The sequence below is a fragment of the Lemur catta genome, chromosome 9, assembly GCF_020740605.2.
Source record: "Lemur catta isolate mLemCat1 chromosome 9, mLemCat1.pri, whole genome shotgun sequence".
NCBI lineage: Eukaryota > Metazoa > Chordata > Mammalia > Primates > Lemuridae > Lemur > Lemur catta.
The window spans coordinates 66,786,099-66,805,744 of record NC_059136.1 but is presented as its reverse complement, the minus strand read 5'-3'; the positions used below and the strand labels follow the sequence as shown (position 1 = coordinate 66,805,744).

The 19,646-nt window shown below is 37.8% G+C and overlaps 1 long non-coding RNA gene across 2 annotated transcripts in view; it reads right to left on the bottom strand.

The window, feature by feature from the left end:
- Window positions 1–16,584, bottom strand: part of LOC123645001 — a 33,952-nt gene extending 17,368 nt beyond the window's left edge. The window contains exons 1-3 of one of the 2 annotated variants that reach the window (XR_006737361.1): window positions 15,736–16,584; window positions 11,812–11,869; window positions 6,101–6,173 (exon numbers count right to left, since the gene is read on the bottom strand). This is a non-coding gene — a long non-coding RNA (uncharacterized LOC123645001). The remainder of the gene's footprint in view (window positions 1–6,100; window positions 6,174–11,811; window positions 11,870–15,735) is intronic. The other variant, XR_006737360.1, reaches the window with a different exon arrangement.
- Between the last annotated feature and the right edge of the window lie 3,062 nt (window positions 16,585–19,646).

Below are 19,646 nucleotides of genomic sequence, written 5' to 3'. Positions count from 1 at the left end.
GAGATATTACCAAGATACTAACTCTAGACACCAAAATTAAACCACAAGGGGAAAATAAGTGGGGAGCAAGATTTTAAATTATAGATCCCCCAGGCAAAATAAACAAAACCGAAGATGGCATGAGATACTCCAATTTAAGAATGCTGCAGTTGCCTTAACATACAGCGTTGGTAAAGTATTCTGAAACACATATTCCACATGAAACTTTTTACAGCATATAGAAACTTGAATAATTATCAAATGAAATTAACATTTAAAGCACGTTATCAAATAAATAACTTTAAAATACTCCATTTCATTTCTATACATGACAGAGAAATGGGTATTGGATTACTATCCCATCTTAAACAATTATAAATATGTGAATCAACTGTTTTTTTCAATTGGACGACATCCCATGTCTGTGATTTTTGAGAGAAAGGAAATGAGCTCCAAAGTGTAGCACAGAGAAGGAGCCTGAACAAAAAGCAGTGGTCTTGCTGAGCAGGGAAAAACCGATCAGCATTAAGGGCTGCTGAGGCAGCAGAAACTTTTGGGGTGAAAAACTGGAGAAGAGTAAGCTATACAGAAAAGGATCTCCAGACATCTGCAGAGTTGTCCCTTTGAGTCTTTGGCCCAACACTAACCTCCTTGTATACAGGGCAAGACTCCACGAGGCACAGTGGAGAACAGCCACTGGGGACTATGAGGGGAATGGAGGCCCCAGAGATCACATAGTGCTCAAGAGACATTGAAGTTCTGATTATCCAGAATGAGTGGTTTCACTGCACTCCACAGCCATTCTCGTGAGACTCCAGAAAGACCCCACATTAAAAGTAGTATTACTTTGGCTCTACTGTAATGAATACTCTAGATGTAACCAAGCACAAGCCTCAAAAGCATAAAACCTATGAGCCAGTAAATTAATCAGCTTCCAGAACAAAACATTCTTTAAAAAAGACCATGAAATATAAGCTGTCAATAATGTAACATCACAATATTCAGCATGTAAAGATATTAACTACTATTAAAATTACTAGACATGCAAAGAAGCAGGAGAATGTGACACATCATCAAGAGGAAAAAAATATAGAAATGCAACCAATGATGGCATAAATGTTGGAATTAACAAATAACGTATCAGCAATGTGTTCAAGGATTTAAAGAAAAATATGGACATAGTGAATAAATAAGAAATCTAACTAAAAGAATAAAAATTTATAAAGAGCCAAATTATAACTGTATATCTAAAAATTCCTGAAATAAAAAAAAGACTAGATCCTCTTAATAACAGAATGGACACTACAAAAGAAAAGACAGAGTAATAAAGAATACCCACACAGAACCATAGAGAAAAAAAAAATTCTGGAAAGTAAAACAGAATCCCAGTGATCCCAGTGATATCTGGGACAGTATCAAAAGGCCTAGCATGCATGTAATTAGAATCTCAGGAATAGTAAAGAGAATCAAGTTTCTGAAAACCAGTGATGAAATGAAAATCTTCAAAGTATCAGGGATGGGGGTAGACCAGATTATATATAGAGGGGAAAGTAAGAATACCTGTTTACTTCTCATCTGAAACAATGTGTAACAAAATCAACATAATGACAAACTTAAAAGTGCTAAAAGAAAATAAATGTCAACCTAGATGTCTATATCCAGAAAAAATATTTTTCAAAAATGAAAGTAAGATAATGACATTTTCAGATGAAAAAAAACAGAGTGAATTTGTTGCCAGCAGACATGTACGTCAAGAAAATTAGGGGAAGTTCTTCAGGTAGAAGGAAAATGACATCGGCTGAAAAATCATATCTATACAAAAGAAGGAAGGGCACTAGAAATTCTAAGTATGTGGGTAAATATAGAAGACATTTTTTTAATTTTTAAAATTTCCTTAAATGAAAATTGACTAATTAATTACTAATAACAAAACTAATAACAATGTATTTGGGTAGTTGTAACATATGTAGATGTAAAATGTATGACAATGTTAGCACAATAAGTAATACAAGGGAAATGGAAATTGTGGTAGGCAGAATTATAAAAATGTCCCCAAAGATGTCTTGCTCTAATCTCTATGACAAGATTGTGAAAATGATGACATGTCACACCCAAAAATATCTAAGTTACCTGGAGAAAGAGATTTTGTAGGTGTACTGAAATTTACTAATCCATTGCCCTACAAATAGCGAGATTATCTGGGTAAATCTAATCTAAGAATATGAGCCCTTTAAGAGCAGAATTTTCTCAGGCTTTCTCCGCAGAGGAAGTCAAAGACATTTGAGGCATGAAAAGCACAGGTGCTCCTTGATTTACGGTGGGGTAACCTTCCTATAAACCATCGGTAAATTGAAAATACCGTACTTTGAAAGTGCGTTTTCAATTTCTCCAAAATGTACTTTCAATTTACGACGTCCTCAACTTATGATAATCCCATGTAAATCAAGGGATGTACTGAATGAGTATCACTTTCACACCATCCTAAAGTCTAAAAATTATAAGTCGAGTCACCGTTTAAGTCAGGGAGCATCGCTATTAGGTGCCCCATTGCTGGCTATAAATTGGGAATGAGGGACAGTGAAGGGGAATGGGGGGGTGTCTTATGACACTGAGTGCAACCCCCCATTGATAGCCAGTAAGGAAACAGGGATCTCAGGGCTACAGGTACACAGAACTGAACTCTGCCAACAACCTGAATAAACTTAGAAGCAGATTCTTTGCCAGAGCTTCCAGATGAAAGCTCAGCTCAGCCAACACGTTGATTTTAACGATGTGAAAACCTGAGTGGAGGACCCAGTTGCACCCACTCTGGCTTCTGACCTACATAACTGTTAGATAATAGGTATTGTTTTAAACCATTAAGTTCACAGTAATTTGCTAAGCAGAAATGGGTAACTAATACAGAAGTATACCTTGTAATGTTCTTTCATCATATATGAAATAAAATTATTTAAAGGTAACTTAAATAATGTTATTTGTGATAAGTTAAATGTGCATATTGGAAACTCTACAGCAATCACACTAAATAAAAGAGCTATGCAGCTAGCAATGAAATAGTTGACATAGAAAAGGAATATTAAATATCCTCAGTGAATCAAAAAAGATGCTTTGAGTCTTCTTAGAAGGGAGCAGGCACTTTGCATGAGCTGTTTTAGGACAAAAAACTGTGCCTGGCATATAATGGGCAGTCTCTTAACATTTAGGGAATGAATGAGTGATTGAATGAATGCATAGATGAATGATCCAGTCCATGAGTTAGGCAATATAAATCCATTAGTGGTTCTAGTGCCAAAAATACCTAGATGAAGACACATTATCCATAAGTGGGATAATCAGAAGGGAAATCACCACTTAAGCAGAGAAACCAGCAAAGATTTTGGTTTTTATTACTTATACCCAAGCTGGTTCTAAAATGGATTTAAGACCCTTGAGAACAGTTAAAAATCTGCTTTGATAATCCACACGTGTAATGGCTGTGGAAACAAGGACAGAAAATCAAGTATATTATATGTAAATGTAGAAGGATCCATTATAAATAAAAAGAAAGCGCTCCCTGCTTTTCCAGGCAGAACATATGGGTTCTGGGCCTAGCACTGTTCAAACTATTTTTTGTCACCATGCAACATACAGTGAGAAGAATGTATATTTGCAAAAGTTGCAAATCTAATTATAAAACGTAAGGTCAAATAGCAGCCCAGAAATAGAAACTGAAATTTGGGGAAAATGCTGATATCTTCAACTAGTGCACAGTCCATGAGAGGAGGCAACCTTTTTAGCAGAATCATTTGGAGTTTTAAAAACTCTACTTGCTCATATTTAACCATACATAAAACAAACTTTCTGCCCATCATAATCTCTAATAAATGATAGGGGAAAGAGTGAGGGCAAAGGAACACATGTATCTTAAGTGCCTGTTTGGGGTAAAAGGGCATCGCTAGAGACCTTATCAAAGTGCAGCAGGTATATTCTGTTCCCTTTGGGAGAATTTCTGGCACAAGGGGACTGTTCACGAGAATGTAGACTAACATTCTTGGAGTCTTGGCAGTGCTCTGGTTTATTCTGGATGCTACTGACTGAGATGTTTCAATTATGCTGTAACCGAATTCTCAAACCTGCACATGATTGGGAAAACTGTTGTGACTGTTCATATATTCACATATTTCAGAATCTAAAATGTTTTGAGTTAACGTTATTAAGACTTAGAGTCTTCCCTTTCTACCACTTCACATAACCCTACCTTTCTTTACACAGACCTCTGGGAAAATGGAAGAGCATGCGTTGCTCTCTGGGTTTATGCAGGTTTAGTCTCCCTCTTATCCAGTGACTCTGGATCACTAATTAACAACCAGGTACTGAGTGTTTTACTAAAAAAAAAAGTGACTTGATTAAATGTAAGCTTTTGAACCAAATACAATAGAAGTGCATCCTCTTTTAAATTAGTCATTCTAAAGCACCCCTTTCTCTGAGTGTATCCTATTGGGAAAATGAGCACAATCCTTAACTAGACCGTACATAATTCACACTAATTAAACATGTGGTTTATGGGTCTGAACTCATGACATTAAGTTATAAATTATGCAGTTTAAAAGCTGCATTAACTTTTTTCTAGTAACTAGAAACAAAGGAGAAGCTACTTAGCAGTTGTTAAATCCAGCAAACAGAAACTGAAATTTGTGGTCACTTTAAACATTCAGCTGATGGCTTGGCTTTTTTAGAGGCTACTTAGAGGCTATTCCTTCCCCCCTCCTTTTTGGGGGAGGGAATGAATTTAGAGACAACAGCACCAGGCTTCACTTGGCTTGAAACATAAGAATCATATATAGTAACTCATATATGCAACAATATAATCTTCAACTAAGTGCCAAGTATTGTGTAATATACTGGGGATACAAACAAAAAGGACATTATTCCTTTCCCTGGTACTTCCAGTTCTGAAGACGAAGAGAACAATGTACATCCGTAAGCTGAGGAATTATGCTAGGTGCTCTGATGGAGGGAAGTGAGCAATGACTTCATAAAGACTGTATATACCATGTGAGCTTGGGCCTGAAATATTCTTAGACCTTTTGCAGGCAAAGGAAACTCAACGAGCAAAGGCAGAATTGTGTGAAACAAGGAGGACAGCCTGTAGAAGTATAGGAGGATTGGGTCAGCGAGGAGAGAAAGGACTGAACAGGGACTGCACTTTGATGAGGCGGAATCAGTAGATAGATAAGGGTCAGAATCTGAGACTTATTCCTGAACTGACATGATCAGAATTATATCTTAAAGAAAGTATTGTCACAGCAACATGGAGGAATGGACTGGGGAATGAGAAACTATAGGATAAGAAGAATTAAATTAAATTAGAAGGCCAATTAGAAGAGTTACTGCAATCATCCAGGGGAGATTACACAAGGACCTGAACAAATGTAATATTAATAGCAGTAAGAATAAAAAGGGAGGGAAAGTTTTTAATGATGTTCAGTAAATAACATTTCTAAGATTTTTTTTTATTAATTGTAGTTAAGTTCCCATAAATTCTTAAAAGTATAATTTCTATTACATCATCATTAAAAATAGACTTTACTAACACAAACAGGCTCAATATTAAATAATAATTATATTTATGTATCATGCTTTACAACAAAATTACTAAATATTTAAGATAAATTAGATAGCCACATAAAAATTTATTTTTATATATGAATAGCAGAATGACAAAAAGAAAATATATGAAAATGAAGATTTATCTTTTATAGAATAGGAGGAGAAACTCAAAAGTTGTATGGGAAATTTGCCTGAGATGGAAGCAAATGTTTTGAGAAAGTAGGCAGCTCTTAGTGATTTAGTGAAATGTCCTCAAAATCCAAGGTTACAGGAAGGAAGGTAGACTAATCGAAAAGATTATTATGAAAAATAATGGCAAGAGGATTAAATGATGAGTTTTCAAAAAATGCTTCACCCTGGAAATTTACCACCCTTTTGAAATCTCTTTGTGACGCATGGGTTGGAGTTTTTAATAAAGTCAGAGAGAAGGGGTAGATGAGTAATACTATGAGTCAGAGGTTACTAACAGTTATTTTTAAGAAAGGTGATATTAGATTTTGAAATCTTGGCAACTTTTAGCATTTTGTAATACCTGCTATTTGAAATTATCCTAAGAAAGTTACCAAGGTTTACAGAAAAGTTGGCTGCTTCATATCCAATGTGCCCTGTTAAAAAGCAAAAGTTGGCAAAAGGTTTAGTTGTCTTAGGAGCAGTGGCAAAGCATTAAAAATTTTAATGCTACTCAGGTTTTATTTTACTAAGTTTAGGTCATAAAATTAATTTTCTCAGTGAAAAAGTTGCTTCTTAAAAGTACTGCAGACATTTGGCACGTGCTATCAACCGTATTACACTGCAATCTCTCACTCTCTTTCTCTAAGACTCAGGCCAGGTGATTTGTTTTACATAAATTCAAAATTTTGCCTCATAATAGCTTTTGACAGTTGCAATAAATATATGCAGGTAAAGGCAATACCAGTCTAAGATTAATAGCAAATCATGTCTTGCTAATGTTAGATATCGTTTATACAATTTGGGAAAGAGTTCAGTTATTAGCATTTTGTAACTTTAACATCTTCTTGTTAAAAGATCATAGCAACCAATGGATGCTTAAAAGTTTGCAATAACAACTTAACACAATGCACTAACGCTGGGACTATCCCATGTAGATTGTATTAATAGTGGTTTAGATCATAGATTTCTGCCTTATAGTGGAATCTGGTCAATAAAAGCTCATTCATCTAGTGCTAAATTGCTCTGTTTATTATATACTTAATGACAGTTTCTGAAAAAAAATTGAAATCACTTCCAAACTTCAACTTCATTTGATACTAGGATAGAATCTAAAAAGGAGATGTGAAATTGATATCCTCGTACACATTCCTACATAGAGGAACCCACAAATATATCCATATACAGAACACATCTATTTGCAAAAGAACATGTTGATTTAAAAAATGGCAAAGGAAGCCCATTCAAGAACAAAGAAACACTGTGTCAGTGTTTGATATCAATACAAGTCTTAGAAATGATAAAGTTAATTCCAAAAGCTAATAAAGCCATTTCACTATATTTTTAATTCCACAAAAGCATTAAGAAATTATTTCTTTGTTTTATTACACACTATCTGTTAACTCAATGAAAGCAGGGTTCTAGAAAGTTTTTGAAATTGTTTTAGAATTCATTATTTTTGAAACAAATGAGGGGAAATTAATTTTATCACACTTTCCATTCTGTATCTAGCTTTCTTATGCCCCTGTATAAATCTTAACATTTTATAAATGAAACATATAAAAATTGATTTCTTGACATGATAATCTTTTCCAGAATAAAGACCACCTGCACTATCCATCGAAAACAGTAAGATTTTATAAATTGAGAAGAAAGCCTATTTGTTTGACTTAGAAACCTTGTCAAGGTTAGAATTATGAGCAGATAAAGAAGTGGCAGTCAACATGACACACCCAGGGGAGGCACAGGGCTTTCCAAAGATACAGATGCCAGTGTCTGACATTCATTCATCTTAATGTAATTCCTTAAGACCAGGAAGGCTCTTCAGGTTTTCAGAAGAATATATTAAAATTAAAATATGTTTTAAAGAAAAAGGACTGATAGTTATTGCTGGGTTATTATGAGAAGTACTATATATTCCTTATGTAAGTTAATTTAGTTGTTGTATATTTAAATCTTTGCTTTAATTATTAGCTAGCATATGCATGAGGATTATCTGAAAAGCCTCTGATGAACTAGTTCCCAGGGAGTTTTCACAACTGAACAGAGAAAATCTAAGAAGGAGAAAAATTACTACCAAATTCTAGCACTTAGAATACTTTTTTTTTTTTTTTGAGACAGTGTGTCACTCTGTTGCCCAGGCTAGAGTGCTGTGGCGTCAGCCTAGCTCACAGCAACCTCAAACTCCTGGGCTCAAGCGATCCTCCTGCCTCAGCCTCCCGAGTAGCTGGGACTACAGGCATGAGCCACCATGCCCGGCTAATTTTTTTTTTTTATATATATTTTTAGCTGTCCATATAATTTCCCTCCATTTTTTAGTAGAGATGGGGTCTCGCTCTTGCTCAGGCTGGTCTCGAACTCCTGAGCTCAAATGATCCGCCCGCCTCGGCCTCCCAGAGTGCTAGGACTACAGGCATGAGCCACCGCGCCCGGCCTAGAATACTTTTAATTCTCGCCATAGACAGAGGAGAATGATAGTGTCTTTATGGTAAATACACCATTTATTTATTCTCTACACTTGCAAATATATAGCATCCTTAATTAGCCTAAATGTTTCCTAGTAAATGTTCTCCTTTAATGAGCCTTAGAAATTAATGTTAATCAATATGTCAAAGCACTAGCTCAGATCATCTGGCAGTTATTCCAGTTGTACATAAAAAAGATGTTTCTCAAGTTCTTAAAACAGTATCTTCTCCTCCATTAAGTAGTTTCTTCTAAAGGTTATTTACATTGTCAATTTGTTTGGCAATACTTTTGTAAAAATGCTCAGATGAAATTTCATCCTGCAAAAATATAAGACCTTTGATTCCAAATCAAAATTAATATATAGTATACAAACCCAGATATGAAATTTTATTCTGCATTCTATATAATTTAATTCTTCATTTAGAAGATATTGTCCATTAAATCATTCAGTGTCCTGGATATAAAGCCCCATATGAGAAATTTATTTTAGAATTTTCGATTGGGGGAAAATCTCCCCTAAAGAACTGGCATGGTTCCTCTTTTCCAATAATGAAGGTAATTTTTCTTTTTGCTTTGACTGCCAGGAACCTTAGAGCCAAATCTGAAGTACAGTCACAAAAATATTATGCTAAGCTCGTGGTTATAGTATTTGCCGCTCCCATTTTTCTATCAGCTTGATTTTCCATATCAATCTCTGCTTTATTTGTGGGAAGAGAAGGAAGCATAAATTAAATGTATTTGGCAAATTAAAATACAAGGAATAATATATAATGCATACCACCAAACTCATACAATTTCAAAATATGCATATGTATATAAAATGGCACACAACTTTTGAAATAAGTTACTAATATATAAGTTTATTTGTAAAGCCATGTCAGGTGAACATAAATACCTCATTTTATCTATATGTAAGGTCGTTTAAGCAGAACCTGAAGATTTTAAAGAGAGGCTCATTTGGTCTTAATGTCATTGTTAATGCTTTTCCAAATATTTTAGACTTTAGAAAGTATCCAATCTGCTACGCTAGTAGTGTAGAAAGCCAGCATCATTATTATAAATTACTAGACCAGCTGATCATATATTAGGGGAAAAAAGAGCTTAAATAGAGAAAAGAATAATTCCATTAACAACAAAACCTGAATTGTTTACACCAAAGTGAGAAAGCTGACCAATGTCCCTTTCTGAAATAATTGGAAGAACTAGTCATAAGCTCATATTTCTTAAACCAAAAAACCCCACTGATTAGGCCTAATAAGGGCTCTTCTAAAAAATAAGTAATAAATATGGAAGTAAACTGAACAGTGTCTATATTATTGTAAGAGACTTCTATTTTGTGGCTTTCATTCTTCTGAGTTACAACAATGCAATAATAACAGAAGTAATAATAAATTCAGAGTCAGCAATTTTAATATCATACTTTCATTTTAGGGAAAATATGCTGGTTTGCAATTTGAAGAGAATATAGATTGGCAGAAACTAAACAAAGAGCTCACATGTAGAGTTTCGGTTTTTCCTCCCTTCAAACTATGCCTTCTGGAAAGAAGAGATGAGAAAAGGAATGGAGGACATAATCTGAAGAAACGGAGCCTCCTTGTCTTTCTTGGCATTTCCATTTTGCTGTAGCAATCATTTAAGGAGTTGGGCTTTTTCCTTGGGGCTGCAAATTTAGGAATACAGCCCTCTCCCTTATTGCTTGTCATCTTAGACAAAGCCATTACCATAGGTTCCCCCTGTTTACCCACTGTTTCTTTCAGAATGGTGAAGACAAGGCCTCTAAGAGATCAAGAGGACCCTGGCCAGATGTTCTCCCCATCTAGCTTCATCCTCAAGTCCAGCTGTCTCTGGGGCTTCCCTGCCTGTCCTTTACTCTGGCCATTAGGCTCTGGCCTTCCCGGTGGTGATAATGGATCTACCACTCCCTTGCTTGGGTTTCTGCTTTGGGGCTACAGTCTGGCTTTTGGTCAGTGAGGGTACATTGGCAGCCCATACCTCTTTTCAAAAAGCACCAATAACAATAATGGCTAACATTTGTGGAGCCTAAGTGCTTTATAGGCACATTTATTCAACAAAATTTATTGTTTACTATGTGCCAAGCTGTGCTATTTGTTAAGAACAAAAAAAAAAAAAAATGCTGCTTCAATCCACACAAAAATCTCTGCTCCCATTGAGCCTACCAGGAATCAGACATGAATCATATAAACAAAGTAAGGAATATATGAATATAAACACATATAGATGCTCTAAAGGAAAGGAGCAGTTTTGTAAGAGATTATATAGAAAGGCTGCATCTCACTAAAGGAGTAAGAAAAGGCTTACTCAAGGAAGTGATGCTCAAGCTGAGATATAAAAGATAGGAGAACTAATTCTGAACAGTGGACAAACCTTTAGATGGAGCAATCCGTCTGTGCAGGGAGACTATACAACAGAGAGTCGGGGAAGTGGTAAGGGCAAGATGGCATGGACCCCCTGGAAAACTGAAGAAGGTGAGCATGGAAGGAGTGCAGAAAGCTACAGCTAGAAAGAAAGACAAGCATGGAATGAGGCAAGGCCCGTAGGTTATGTTAACAATTTAGGTATTTATCCCTTGAGCAGTTAAAGCCATTGAAAGTTGTTAAGAAAAAGTGAAGCAAGTATAATATATTTGGACTTTGCAATGATAACCTTCCTATGGTTAGGGCTGCAGGCTAGAGCTGCAGTGGAGGTGGAGGTTGGCAGATGGATGCAGGAAGACCAGTTAGAATGATATTGCAATAGTCCAGGCAAGAGATGATGGTATCTGAATCTAATAGTAGCTCACTTAACAGAATTCATGTGCCAGACATATTATATTTCATGCAATCCTATCAACAATCCCATGTATTAGAAACTGTAATTATCTTTACAGATGTGAGAAATGAGGTTCGGATCTGTTGAGTGGCTTGTCAAGGTCACAAAGATTAACAAGCAACAGGAGAGACCTCCAAGTGCAGGCAGTCTAGCAGAGAGACACTTGCTAATATCCTGTATTCCACACTGCTGCCCAGAAAGCAATGGCAGTGGAGTTGAAAAAAGGTACACAGATTCAAGAGCTATCTGGAAGTTGAAACCACAGATGGATTTACAATGATGGATTAGTTATAGAGGATGAGGAGGTGGTATCAGTTAGAGAAGGAGATGTCAAGGATGATGTCCATGGGTCTGACATACACAAGTGGATGGATGATGATGCTTTTCACTGAATTAGGGAACAATGAAAAGAGACCAGATTTTGTTGTTGTTTTTGTTTTTTTTTTGTTTTTGGAGAGGGGAATGGGAGGTAGGTGTGGCAAGGGGAATATGAGTTCAATAATGAACCTTTCAAATTTGAGGAATCTTTGAGACACCCAAGTAGAAATATCAAATAGGCAGAGAGATATGAGTCCGTACAGCATGAGAAAGATCTTGTTTGGAGATGTAAATCTGAATTAAAGTCATAGGCATGGCTGTACTAACTAGGATGCGTTATCTTTTCCATGGCCTGTGAAAGAAACCTGCACTGTGGGCTTATTTTTCTCCACTCCTGTTTATGAAAACTCAGGCAGATCCCATAGCTTATCTGTCAGTTATGAATAACAAAAAGTTACTTACAAGCTTTAACAGTCAAATCCAGTGTAATGATCAAAATTCTAAGCTCCCCAGCTCAGGCCTGCCAGGGCAAAGAAAGATATAGTTAGTTTCTTTTCTCTTCCTCACCCTACCTCCTTCTCTACCTGCTCCCTGGCTGTAGTTCTTGACACCTCCTGGGGAGAACCCAGGGGATTAGTGAGGAAAGGGCACGCAGTGGAAATACCTGATACAATTGGAATGTGTGCATCCCACCCCCCATATGTCATGCTGATTACTGGCCATCTCCACTTAGATGTCGAATAGACATTTCAGAGTTAGTATATCTTAAACCTGATTTCCTCTCACCCACTAAACTCGTTCCTCCCACATAAGTCAATGTCAACTCCATTCTGTCAGTTGTTTGGGCTAAGTCCCTTAAAGTACCTTTGTCTCATAACTCATTTTCAAACCATTAGCATCATTAGCATACCTATCACTATCTTCAAAGTACAATTGATTCTCATTATTAACAGTAGTCGTGTTCTATAAAGTTGCTGAAAACGCTGAACTAGCTAATACTGAATCATTGTTCCTAAGGGAAGTACAGGGTTATGTTCCTGCATGCATTTGGTCATCAACTGATCAACACATAACCTTGTTTTATGTGTGTTGCTGTTTAAAGACACTTATTTAATCTATATCGTTAATTCATTAACATTGAACTTACAGCCAGAAGCACTATGACTCAAGTCTGAACAAAGCTCACCTAACACATGTATTTTCTCTGTAAGGTGCATCGCAGTCTTCTTGTGCTTGGGAACACTAGGTAACACCTCAGGGCTATGCTTGGGGCCATTCTAAATACCAAAATTGCCAACAAAAGGCACAAAAATGCAAAAAACATGGCACTAAATACACCATGAAAAGGGCACTTGTTTACAGCGTGAGACCTGAAACAAGAAGGCAGAGGGTCATTTTGTTGGAACTCAGCTGGGAACATGCACAGCAGGCACATTTTTTGCTGCTTTGTGTATGTGTGTGTCTGTGAATGACCATGGACAAAAGTGCCCCAAGTATTGATTTGGGGGTTACAAATAAATTTTAACAAGGAGGCAGATTTGCAATACGAATCTATGAATAATGACGATAGACAGTATATCCAGAATCTGACCACTTCTCAACCCCACCACCACCCTTGTCCAAACTACCAGCCTCTCTCCTACCTTGGTCTACCCTACTGCCCAGAACCCACCCTTTCCCCCAACAGTCTAACAATCACACAGCTTTTTAAACTCAAATTAAGCTCATGTCACCTCTCTGCTCAAAACCCTCCAGTGTCTTTTAATGTCTTTGGAAATGAAATCCAAAGTCCTGGCCATCGCTATACAAGGCACTGAATGATCTGGCCCCCTGTGATCTTAGTGGCCTCATTTCCTGTCACTCTTTCCCCTCCCTCACTCCATTCTAGACAAATATGCTCCTACCTTGGGGCCTCTGGACTTGTGCTTTCTGCTTGTAAAACTCTTTGTATGATTTGTCCTCTGTAGTAAATTCCCATAATTTCATGAGGCCTTGGTATCACTGTTGAATCTAAGTTTGACTTTTGCATATCAGAAGCAGGGCTCGCTCACCCTTGACACGGTTTCCAGTTCCACACCTTCTCGCAGGTCCTCAGTGTAGTCAGTTCAGATATCTGCCTTATGGTGACCTCATCCCTATGGGACAGCTAGAGACCACCTACTTGACTCACCCCTCTTTGTCCCTACACCCCTCACAGCCTGCACAGAAATGCTGTCACGACGTGACCCCATGGAATTCATGCCCATGGCTTTAAAACCTGCTTGGGCAACACCCTTGACCCCAGTAAAGGCTTTAGTGTCACAGATCCAATCTTGCTCCCCTTTGGCTGGCTGAGCTTATGTGTCAGAGGTGACTTCTCCCGCCTTCCTGTTGGCCCTGTGAGGCCTGCTGCCTTCTTCTGTCTGGGATTTGTGAGTAATAAAAACACCTCTTCCATTTCATGGGTTTTGTGCATCCTCCTCTGGGTCTCACCTGACTGACACCCAAATCTAACTTCTTTCCTCAGGGCTAAAAATTATAGCTGCTGTTACGAGAGACCACAGACCAAATTGGAAGGAACTGATACTGACAAAACAGCTTCTCAGTTTCTTCAGCTCTCTGTTCAAATTTCTCCTTCTCAGAACTGGGCCTTCCATGACTGCCTTGTATAGAATAGCACCCATTGCTCTTGGTGCCTGCTTTATTTTTCTTTTATTTACTTATCACCACCTGCCACATCATGTATTTTTGATTGTTGTTCTCCCTGTTTTTTCACTGTTGTGTTCCCAGCACCTAGACATCTCGCACAGTATAAGTGCTCAGTAAATATTCATCCAATGAATGAAGAGTTCCTGGCTTTTTCACATGGAGCATGTTTATCAGTGATCTGTCCTCGACCTAGGACTAGAACTCAAGAATGCTGCTAATGTTCCACTCTCAGACCCTGGGCTGCAGGAAGCCCATTCTTCTAGGGGTCTTTTCACCAGCATAGGCACCTCGGTACCGCTGGAGGCATTCCTCTCAGATGGAGCCCAAGACTGACTTCCTTACAAATGGGGTTCACATCTGGCTTCCAGAAAACATGCTTTAACCCTACTAGTAGAATTTTAGTAATTGGATATGCCAAGCTCTTCTCTAGGCTTCCACATTTGCTCTGTCCTTTGCCTGAAAATCTCCCAGTTTTTATCTATCACCCCATTCATTCCTCACACTTCAGATTAACTATTATCTCCTTCAGTGGGCTTTCTCTGACTCACTAGCCTAGGTTAGGGCCACCTAGTGCAGTGTTTCTCAAATTTTAATGTGCATGTATCACCTAGAAGACTTGTTTAAAAAGTTTCCCGAGCCGCATCTCCAAAGATTATGATTCAATAGATCAGGTGGAGTTCATGAATTTGCAGTTCTGCCAAGCTCAAGGTGAGTCCAAGAATGCTTGTCTAAGACCCATGCACTGAGAATCATTTCCCTAGATTTTATACCCTGACATAGTATTCATCACACTTTACTGTAATTAAATATTTAACCACAAGTCTTTCTAGCAAGACAGTAAATCCTATGAAGTACCTGTAAAGTATTCAACAACAAATAAATATATTTTTGATAATTACTGACTTTGGAGTTAAGGCATATGAGCTTTAGACATGTAAGGTAATTATCCTAAGGTCACAAAATTACTAAGGGTAGGGGAAGAAAGGAAGAGAAGGGGATGTGAGAAGGGAAGAAACTATCCAGTTCTAAAACTCTGAAAGGCAATGAAAATGCAGCCATTCTAGGATAAAAAATATTATTATTGGGGGTCCCTGACTTTAACTTGTAGTTGAAAAATCTACAAACTATGGAATAGAACTGAATGTGACAGAGGTTGAATTCTACCATCTCCTCCTCCCTTCCTCTCACCTTCCTTTCCTTCCCAGACCATTTATCCCCATCACACACATGTACCTGCTTCTGTGTCAACACTTACTGATGTCTTTACTTGATTGCCGATTGAGAGAATAGCTTAAAGGGCAGCTGGGATATTTGAATTGCCTTGCATTTTATTGGAAACCGCCTTTGTAGAGAAGAAGCTTGTAAAGATCCCTGAGACATAACCTTGTCAGATCCCAAGGAAAAAATAAATAAATTTGAAGGAAGTAAGTTGCTTGATGAACTAATACAATACATTCCTGTTTCCATTTTCCAGAAGTTCAGATTTGAAGACTGGTGCAAAGGCATGTTAGTCACACCCTCCTTATCAAGGTCATACCACTATCCTTTGCATTTCAATGGATGAAAGACACATAACAGATTTTTGTAAATGGAAGAAGAGATAAAAATATTTAAAGGTAAGTGCTATGCTGTATGGCTATGCCTGAGAAATGTTTAACCCTCACCTCTCATATATCCATAGAGTATAGGAATTTTTACCTCCAGGATGGAAAAATTTGGAAGCAGTAGTTCTAAGCCTCTTTTATCTGTGGCTCCTGGCTTACTTCTTCCTAGAGATGGATAAGTTTGAGAGAAGGAAGGGAGCCTATGTGGCTTTTTCCTTTCTTCCTTTTGGAATGGGCTGTCCTCACCCTGTTCATCCACGCAGTGAGCTTACCAGAACACGTCTGACCTGCAAGGGGAAATGGGGGAGTGAGGTCCTAATCAATAATAAAGCTGAGATGCTGGTCTCTGAGTGACCCCCGCACGACTTCTCAACTGACTCTGAAATTCCAGAGGGGGGAAATGGAGAATTATTTACAACTCCCCTAAGCCTCAACAGCCCTCGTGTTTCAAACTTTCACTCCTCTCAGTTTTCCTTCCATTTGCCATTCTCAGCCTGACTCATCCAACTCACCCTTCACCACTCACTTTTATTTCATTTCTGTTCAAATTTTCCCTGATCACCCCAAAACAGAATTAATCACCCTTGTCTGTGTATAGTCTACCTTGAATGATGGCTAATTGTGACTGGAACAATCTCCCTTGTGAGATTACAAACTCTTTAAAGTTAAGGACTATATTTCACTCCTCTTCGTGTGCACTGAACTCCATGGTTCCTTCCCACCACAGTATTCAATGCAATGTCTTTTTCCATCTGTTTATCAAATTTTTACTGATTGTTGGCTATGTGCCAGGCTGCTTGTTAGATGCTGAGACACAGGCCGAGATATATAGATACAGTCTCTACTGCCACTTTGTTGTATAATTACCATGACCATAGTGAGCTCACAATACAGTTTAATTGATTTGATGCACTACATAAAGAACTGCTTCCCCTCCCCCATTGTTTACTAAAATTCTGAGGGAGGAAAAATGAGAGATGAAATTCAAGATCAATATTTTTTTCCTACCACATCTTTCAGGATCTATCACACTATACCTCATATGATAGTAATTCTAATACTCTTATAATATCTAGTATTTATGGAGCACTTAACTGTGTGCAAAGTACTTTATATGAAATGTTACTCTTCATAATCATGCTATGAGGAAACTGAAGCACAGGTTGTAAACAGTAAACAATCACCTAAAAGCAGATTTGAGGTTAATTCTAAAATGAATATTAGACATTACTTAAGGTTATTTTATCTTCCATGTATATATCTCACAAATACAGGAAAAAGAAACATTTTAAGGATTTTCCCCAAGAATATTGGACAGATATTTATTTTAATCATTCTAACATTGCTTTTCAAAGAAAGTCAGTGTATATTACCAGAAAATCATTCTCCTATATAAGTCAGGGTTTGGTTAGGAAAATCAGAGCCACTCCAAGCCAGCCATAGTTGTGCACACTTCTAGTCCCAGCTACTCAGGAGGCTGAGGCAGGAGGATTGCTTGAACCCAGGAGTTCAAGGCCAACCTAGCCAACATAGTGAGACTCTGTCTCTATATAAAAATAAATTTAAAACTTTTATGAAAATCTACTACAGCTATTTTGTGTAGGAAGAGGTTTCATATAAGAAATTATTACAGAACCATTGGAAACTGGGAGCAGCAAATGTCAAGAAGAAATCTTCAGGAAATTCAAAAGCGTAGAGGTCGAAAGCAAAGGAATGCTTCTATCAATGGTCTCAGCTGCCTGCAATACCAAAGTGATAAATTCCGAGCAGGATGCCCAAAGTCACAGCAAAGTCCCATGCCTGAACTGTGACGATGTCCACAGACCTGCCCAAGCTCAGTGGAGAACAATGGCTGGTATTCCTCTGCTTTCCACAAACCTTGTGCTTGAGCCTCCCATTGACAGAATTTAGCTGGCACTCTGCTGGCAAGGTAAAAAGTGGTGCCCAGGCTTCATGCTACCATAATAGAGGGAGAGTTTAGAATGTCAGAGATGGCGGGTGCAGTGGCTCATGCCTGTATCCCTAGCACTCTGGGATGCCCAGGCGGGAGGATCGCTTGAGCTCAGGAGTTCCAGAACATCAGAGATGGAACTGTAATTATATCTGGTAAATTCTACTCTGTGGATACTCAGTGTCCATTCACAATCTCTGGCCCATAGTTAACCTTCCAAACAGCAATAATAGCAAAGACACACTTCTAACTAACATAATACCATTATCTCTTACACTAACAAAGACACATTCAACTTCTCTCCCAAAAAGGGAAAGACAAAAAGTCCCCAAAATTACTACTGTATCAATATCTGAGTCATGTTCAGTTATTTTCTAGCTCAGGCACAATCTCTCTTTGATAGGTAACTTGTAAACAATGAATAATAATATTAACCCCAACCAATACATATCATATGAAATAGCAGAGAAGGGGAAGAGAGAAAAACAGTTACTATGTAGAAGCATACACATAGCAAGGCAAGGATAAAAAATATGAATAATTACCCTTGATTCTGAAATTGGTCATACAGTATAATTGTTAAATTTCCTTCTACTACATTCCATTTTGTCTTTGCCCTTAACCTAATCTAGTCATTGTTGGAAGACAGTTCTACATGGCTCTCTCACTTTTCTGTACCTTTTTTGAGCACAGAAACCAACAGCATTTGTTCCCCAACTGTCATTTCAAAGGTAACAGCATAGCCTATATAGCCTTTGAAGAAAGAAATAAGGTGTCCCTCCAGAGCAGAAGGTAGGTTTATTTATCATACAGTATAGTAAAGACAATGTCTCCCTCTGGGATAAATGTCAGGCAGGCTTCCAGCCCATTATAAGGATTGAAGTTTCCTAAGCTCAGACTTCCCTGAGCAATTCACTGTGTGTGTACCCACTACCTGGCCACTTTCTATTATCATGTATGAATTGGTGCTTGGGGACCAGCACAAATGCTGACACTCTGTCTAGTACTATTGTGGTGAATAATAAAGTCCTTTTCACCTGACCCAAGAGTCTCATGTCTTTTGTCAGCATCCACAAACCTGTGATAGGATAAATTGTTAGCTTGTGGTAAGTCTCAGCTTCTGCACAACTCTTGACAGTCAAGATTCTATACCTGATGATCCAAACTTTTATTCTTAAAGATCCCGAGCTTTGTATGGTACTACTTTTTTGGGTTACTGTAGTTAGTCTTCCATTAACATTTTAAGCAGAATGTGGAAGCATTAAGAAATATTCTAGAAAAACTTTTGGATCCCCAGCATACTTTGTTCTGTCCCCATTCAGAAGTAGCACCCTATTTCCCTTTGATAAACAAGATCAATCACACTAAGCATTTTATTACCCCATTTATTTAGTTCTTGGTTCAATGACATAAGGAGCCCAAAGTGGCCAAGCGATAGTCTCTACTTCCAGTTCAACAGAATTGCTATTGACTCCCTGGTGGAAGCATTTTCCCTTTGATAAATTAAGACCTCAAACTGGCAGCAGAGCTCAGGATGGGAAGCAAAATTTTATAAGTGATGACTAGGGTTAAAGGAGCCACTCCTGCTTCCATTCTTTGGTCCTACGATCTGGTTCCTTAAGGTTCTATGACCTATCTGGCATTGTAATTGAGCCTTCAATAGATCGTTCTATTATTCTAGTCTAGAGGACATCAGTCCACCATTCTATCAGGCCAGCTGTTTCTGAATGATTGAGTATACAGAAAACTAGTGAATTCCATGGGCTTCAGCCTATTCATCACTACTTTTGCTATTCCTTAGTCAGTAGAAATATTATGTGCAAAATCAAGGTGGTGAATAACACATTAGATGATGGTGATGACAAAAGCATTCTGCACAGGAAAGACAAATCAAAATCCAAATAAAATGTCTATTTCAGATAAGACTAGGTAACCAGCTGGTGCCACTGCAGAATATAGCCAGTGTTATATTAGATGCTCAGTATTATTCTTTGCTGTTGGAAAGCCGATCATTTTTCAGTGGTGGCAGCAAGATCAGGCTTGATGAGGGAACA